Raw genomic sequence first — 7,050 nt, 5'->3', positions numbered from 1 at the left:
GGTATGAGCAGGGGGTGGGGGGGAGGGGAGAGACGCACAGGGCATGAGCGGGGGGTAGGGGGGAAGGGGTGAGACACACAGGGCATGAGCGGGGTGTGGGGAGGAAGGGGAGAGACACACGGGGCATGAGCGGGGGGTGGGGAGGAAGGGGAGAGACACACGGGGGGTGAGCGGGGGGTGGGGAGAACAGTAGGGAGACACGGGGTATGATCGGGGGGTGGGGGGAAGGGGAGAGACACACGGGGCATGAGCGGGGGGTAGGGGGGAAGGGGTGAGACACACGGGGCATGAGCGGGGGTTGGGGGGTAAGGGGAGAGGCACAGGGGGCATGAGCAGGGGGTGGGGGGGAAGGGGATAGACCCACAGGGCATGAACGGGGGTTGGGGGGGAAGGGGAGAGACACACGGGGAATAAGCGGGGGGTAGGGGTGAAGGGGTGAGACACACGACACAGGGCATGAACGGGGGTGGGGGGAAGGGGAGAGACACACGGGGTGTGAGCGGGTGGTGGGAGGGAAGGGGTGAGACACACAGGCATGAGTGGGGGGTGGTGGGAAAGGAGGGAGACACACTGGGCATGAGCGGGGGGTGAGGGGAAGGGGAGAGACACGGGGCATTAGCGGGGGTGGGGGGAGGGGAGAGACACACGGGGCATGAGCGGGGATGGGGGTAAAGGAGGGAGACACGGGGCATGAGCGGGGAATGGGGAGATCGGGAGAGACACGGGGCATTAGCGGGGGTGGGGGAGGGGAGAGACACACGGGGCATGAGCGGGGATGGGGGTAAAGGAGGGAGACACGGGTCATGAGCGGGGTGGGGGAAGGGGAGAGACACACAGGGCAAGAGTGGGGGGTGGGGGGAAGGGGAGAGAGACACGGGGCATGAGCGGGGGGTGGGGGGAAGGGACGAGACACACGGGGCATGAGCGGGGGTTGGGGGTAAGGGGAGAGAGACACGGGGCATGAGCGGGGGGTGGGGGGAACAGTAGGGAGACACGGGGTATGAGCAGGGGGTGGGGGGAAGGGGAGAGACGCACAGGGCATGAGCGGGGGTAGGGGGGAAGGGGTGAGACACACAGGGCATGAGCGGGGGGTGGGGAGGAAGGGGAGAGACACACGGGGCATGAGCAGGGGGTGGGGGGAAGGGGAGAGACACATGGGGCATGAACGGGGGGAAGGGGTGAGACACACGGGGCATGAGCGGGGGGTGGGGGGAAGGGGAGAGACACAGGGGGCATGAGCAGGGGGTGGTCGAAGGGGAGAGACACACGGGGCATGATCGGGGGTAGGGGGGAAGGGGTGAGACACACAGGGCATGAGCGGGGGGTGGGGAGGAAGGGGAGAGACACACGGGGCATGAGCAGGGGGTGGGGGGAAGGGGAGAGACGCACGGGGCATGAGCGGGGGTGGGGGGGAAGGGGAGAGAGACACAGGGCATGAGCGGTGGGTGGGGGAAGGGGAGAGACACACGGGGTATGATCGGGGGTGGGGGAAAGAGCAGAGACACACATGGCATGAGCGGGGGTGGGGGGAAGGGGAGAGAGACACGGGGCATGAGCGTGGCGTGGGGGGAACAGTAGGGAGACACGGGGCATGAGCGGGGGTGGGGGGGAGGGGAGAGACACACGTGGCATGAGCGGGGGGTGGGGGCTAAGGGGTGAGACACACGGGGCATGAGCGGGGGGTGGGGGGGAAGGGGAGAGAGACACAGGGCATGAGCGGGGGGTGGGGGAAGGTGAGAGAGACACGGGATATGAGCAGTGGATGGGGGAGAACGGGAGAGACACGGGGCATTAGCGGGGGCTGGGGGAGGGGAGAGACACACGGGGCATGAGCGGGGGGGTGGGGGTAAAGGAGGGAGACACGGGTCATGAGCGGGGTGGGGGGAAGGGGAGAGACACACAGGGCAAGAGCGGGGGGTGGGGGGAAGGGTAGAGAGACACGGGGCATGAGCGGGGGGTGGGGGGAAGGGGAGAGACACACGGGGAATGAGCGGGGGTTGGGGGGTAAGGGGAGAGAGACACGGGGCATGAGCGGGGGTGGGGGGAACAGTAGGGAGACACGGGGTATGAGCGAGGGTGGGGGAGAAGGGAAGAGACACACAGGGCATGAGCGGGGGTGGGGGGAAGGGGTGAGACACACGGGGCATGAGCGGGGGGGTTGGGGGTCAGGGGAGAGACACACGGGGCATGAGCAGGGGGTGGGGAGAACAGTAGGGAGACACGGGGTATGAGCGGTTGGTTTGGGGAAGGTGAGAGACACACGGGGCATAAGTGGAGGGTAGGGGGAAGGGGTGAGACACACGGGGCATGAGCGGGGGGTGGGGGGAAGGTGAGAGACACACAGGGCATGAGCGGGGGGTGGGGGAAGGAGAGAGACACACAGGGCATGAGGGGGGGTTGGGGGGAAGGGGAGAGACTGATGGGGAATGAGCGGGGGGTAGGGGTAAAGGGGTGAGACACATGACATGGGGCATGAGCAGGGGGTGGGGGGAAGGGGAGAGACACACGGGGCATGAGCGGGGGGTGGGAGGGAAGGGGTGAGACACATGGGGCATGAGTGGGGGGGTGGGGGGAAGGAGGGAGACACACGGGGCATGAGCGGGCAGTGGGGGGAAGGAGAGAGACACACGGGGCATGAGCGGGGGTGGGGGGAAGGGGAGAGACACACGGGGCATGAGCGGGGGGTGGGGGAGACAGTAGGGGGACACCGGGCATGAGTAGGGTGTGGGGGGGAAGGAGGGAGACATGGGACATGAGCGGGGGAACGGGAAAGAGAAACGGAGCATGAGCGGGGGTGGGAGGAACAATAGGGAGACACAGGACATGAGCGGGGGTGGGGGGAAGGGGAGAGACACATGGGCATGAACGGGGGTGGGGGGAACAGTAGGGAGACATGGGACATGAGTGGGGGGTGGGGGGAAGGGGAGAGACACACGGGGCATGAGCGGGGGGTGGGAGGGAGCGGAGAGACACGGGGCATTAGCAAGGGTGCGGGGAATGGGAGAGACACACAGGGCATGAGTGGGGGGTGGGGGGAAGGGGAGAGACACACGGGGCATGAGCGGGGGGAGGGGAGAGACACGCGGGGGGTGGGGGAAAAGGAGGGAGTCACGGGCCATGAATGAGCGGGGGTGGGGGGTAACACAAGGGAGACACGGGGCATGAATGAGGGTGGTTGGGGGGGTAACAGGGGAGGCAGGGCATGGGTGGGTGGGTAACACAAGGGAGACACGCAGCATGAGCGGGGGTGGGGGGTAACACGAGGGAGACATGGGGCATGAGCAGGGGTGGGGGGGTAACACAAGGGAGACACGGGGCATGAGCTGGTGGTGGGGTTAACGCAAGGGAGAGACGGGGCATGAGCGGGGGGTGGGAGGTAACAGGGGAGACAGGGCATGAGCGGGGGGTGGGGGGAAGTGGAGAGAGACACGGGGCATAAGCGGGGGGTGGGTGAACAGTAGGGAGACAGAGGACATGAGCGGGGGTGGGGGAAGGGGAGAGACACACGGGGCATGAGCGGGGGTGGGGGGAAGGGGAGAGACACACGGGGCATGAGCGGGTGTTGTGGGGGAAAGAGATACACAAGGTATGAGCGGGGGTTGGGGGGAAAGAGGAGAGACACACGGGGCATGAGCGGGGGTGGGGGGAAAGGGGAGAGAGACACGGGACATGAGCGGGGGGTGGGGGAAGGGGAGAGAGACACGGGGCATGAGCGGGGGGTGGGGGAAAGGGGAGCGAGACACGGGGAATGAGCGGAGGGTGGGGGAAGGGGAGCGAGACACGGGGCACGAGCGTGGGAGGGGGGAAGGGGAGAGAGACACGGGGCATGAGCGGGGGTTGGGGGAAACAGTAGGGAGACACGGGGCATGAGCAGGGGGTGGGGGGAAGGGCAGAGAGACACGGGCATGAGCGGGGTGGGGAGGAAGGGGAGAGACACACGGGCCATGAGTGGGGGGCGGGGGGAAGGGGAGAGACACATGGGGCATGAGCGGGGGGTGGGGGGAGGGGAGAGACACACGGGGCATGAGTGGGGGGGAGGGGAGAGACACACGGGGCATGAGCGGGGAGTGGGGGGAAAGTAGGGAGACATGGGGCATGAGCGGAGAGCGGGGGAAGGGGAGAGACACGAGGCATGAGCAGGAGGTGGGGGTAACAAAAGGGAGACATGGGGCATGAGCAGGGGGTGGGGGGTAACAAGGGAGATAGGGCATGGGTGGGGGGTAACACAAGGGAGACACAGGGCATGAGCAGGGGGTGGGAGGGTAACACAAGGGAGACACAGGGCATGAGCTGGGGGTGGGGGGGTAACACAAGGGAGACATGGGGCATGAGAGGGGGCTAGGGGGGAAGTGGAGAGAGACACGGGGCATGAGCGGCGGGTGGGCAGAACAGTAGGGAGACACAGGACATGAGCGGGGGTGAGGGAAGGGGAGAGACACATGGGCATGAGCAGGGGGTGGGGGGAACAGTAGGGAGACACGAGGCATGAGCGAGGGTGGGGGGAAGGGGAGAGACACATGGAGCTTGAGCGGGGGGTGGGGAGGAAGGGGAGAGACACACGGGGCATGAGCGGGGGTGGGGGGGAGGGGAGAGACACGGGGCATGAGCAGGGGTGGCGGGAATGGGAGAGACACACGGGGCATGAGTGGGGGGCAGGGGGGAAGGGGAGAGACACAAGGGGCATGAGTGGGGGGAGGGGAGAGACACACAGGGCATGAGCGGGGGGGTTGGGGAAAAGGAGGGAGACACGAGCCATTAGCGGGGGGTAACACAAGGGAGACACGGGTCATGAGCGGGATGTGGGGGGTAACAGGAGGGAAACACGGGGCATGAGCGGGGGGTGGGGGGTAACACAAGGGAGACACGGGGCATGATCTGGTGGTGGGGTAACACAAGGGAGACACGGGGCATGAGTGGGGGCGGGGGGTAACACGAGGGAGACACGGGGCATGAGCGGGGGGTGGGGGGGTAACACAAGGGAGACATGGGGCATGAGCGGGGGGTGGGGGGAAGTGGAGAGAGACACGGGGCTTGAGCGGGGGTTGGGGGAACATTAGGGAGACAGCGGACATGAGCGGGGGTGGGGGAAGGGGAGAGACACAAGCAGCATGAGCGGGAGGTGGGAGGGAAGGGGTGAGACACACGGGGCATGAGTGGGGGGTGGGGGGGAGGGGAGAGAGACAGGGCATGAGCGGGGGGTGGGGGAAAGGAGGGAGACACAGGTCATGAGCGGGGGGTGGGGGGAGGGTAGAGACACACGGGGCATGAGCGGGGGTGGGGGGGAAGGGGAGAGAGACACAGGGCATGAGCGGTGGGTGGGGGGAAGGGGAGAGACACACGGGGCATGATCGTGGGGTGGGGGAAAGGGCAGAGACACACATGGCATGAGCGGGGGTGGGGGGGAAGGGGAGAGAGACACGGGGCATGAGCGTGGCGTAGGGGGAACAGTAGGGAGACACAGGGCATGAGCGGGGGTGGGGGGGAGGGGAGAGACACACGGGGCATGAGCGGGGGGTGGGGGGGAAGGGGTGAGACACACGGGGCATGAGCAGGGGGTGGGGGGGAAGGGGAGAGAGACACAGGGCATGAGCGGGGGGTGGGGGGAAGGGGAGAGAGACACGGGATATGAGCAGTGGATGGGGAGAACGGGAGAGACACGGGGCATTAGCGGGGGCTGGGGGAGGGGAGAGACACACGGGGCATGAGCGGGGGGGTGGGGGTAAAGGAGGGAGACACGGGGCATGAGCGGGTGGGGGGAAGGGGAGAGACATACAGGGCAAGAGCGGGGGGTGGGGGGAAGGGTAGAGAGACACGGGGCATGAGGGGGGGGTGGGGGGAAGGGGAGAGACACTCAGGGAATGAGCGGGGGTTGGGGGGTAAGGGGAGAGAGACACGGGACATGAGCGGGGGTGGGGGGAACAGTAGGGAGACACGGGGTATGAGCGAGGGTGGGGGGAAGGGAAGAGACACACAGGGCATGAGCTGGGGTGGGGGGAAGGGGTGAGACACACGGGGCATGAGCGGGGGGGTTGGGGGTCAGGGGAGAGACACACGGGGCATGAGCAGGGGGTGGGGAGAACAGTAGGGGTATGAGCGGTTGGTTTGGGGAAGGTGAGAGACACACGGGGCATAAGTGGAGGGTAGGGGGGAAGGGGTGAGACACACGGGGCATGAGCGGGGGGTAGGGGGAAGGGGAGAGACACACAGGGCATGAGCGGGGGGTGGGGGAAGGGGAGAGACACACAGGGCATGAGGGGGGTTGGGGGGAAGGGGAGAGACACATGGGGAATGAGCGGGGGGTAGGGGTAAAGGGGTGAGACACATGACATGCTGCATGAGCAGGGGGTGGGGGGAAGGGGAGAGACACACGGGGCATGAGCGGGGGGTGGGAGGGAAGGGGTGAGACACATGGGGCATGAGTGGGGGGGTGGGGGGAAGGAGGGAGACACACGGGGCATGAGCGGGCGGTGGGGGGAAGGAGAGAGACACACGGGGCATGAGCGGGGGTGGGGGGAAGGGGAGAGACACACGGGGCATGAGCGGGGGGTGGGGGAGATAGTAGGGAGACACGGGGCATGAGTAGGGTGTGGGTGGGAAGGAGGGAGACTTGGGACATGAGCGGGGGAACGGGAAAGAGAAACGGAGCATGAGCGGGGGTGGGAGGAACAATAGGGAGACACAGGACATGAGCGGGGGTGGGGGGAAGGGGAGAGACACATGGGCATGAACGGGGGTGGGGGGAACAGTAGGGAGACATGGGACATGAATTGGGGGGTGGGGGGAAGGGGAGAGACACACGGGGCATGAGCGGGGGTGGGAGGGAGCGGAGAGACACGGGGCATTAGCAAGGGTGGGGGGAATGGGAGAGACACACGGGGCATGAGTGGGGGGTGGGGGGAAGGGGAGAGACACACGGGGCATGAGCGGGGGGAGGGGAGAGACACGCGGGGGGTGGGGGAAAAGGAGGGAGACACGGGCCATGAATGAGCGGGGGTGGGAGGTAACACAAGGGAGACTCGGGGCATGAATGAGGGTGGTTGGGGGGGTAAC

This window comes from Ambystoma mexicanum, chromosome 4q (genome assembly GCF_040938575.1).
Source record: "Ambystoma mexicanum isolate Mex_15411 chromosome 4q, UKY_AmexF1_1, whole genome shotgun sequence".
Classification (NCBI taxonomy): domain Eukaryota; kingdom Metazoa; phylum Chordata; class Amphibia; order Caudata; family Ambystomatidae; genus Ambystoma; species Ambystoma mexicanum.
Note: the sequence above shows the minus strand (reverse complement) of the source record.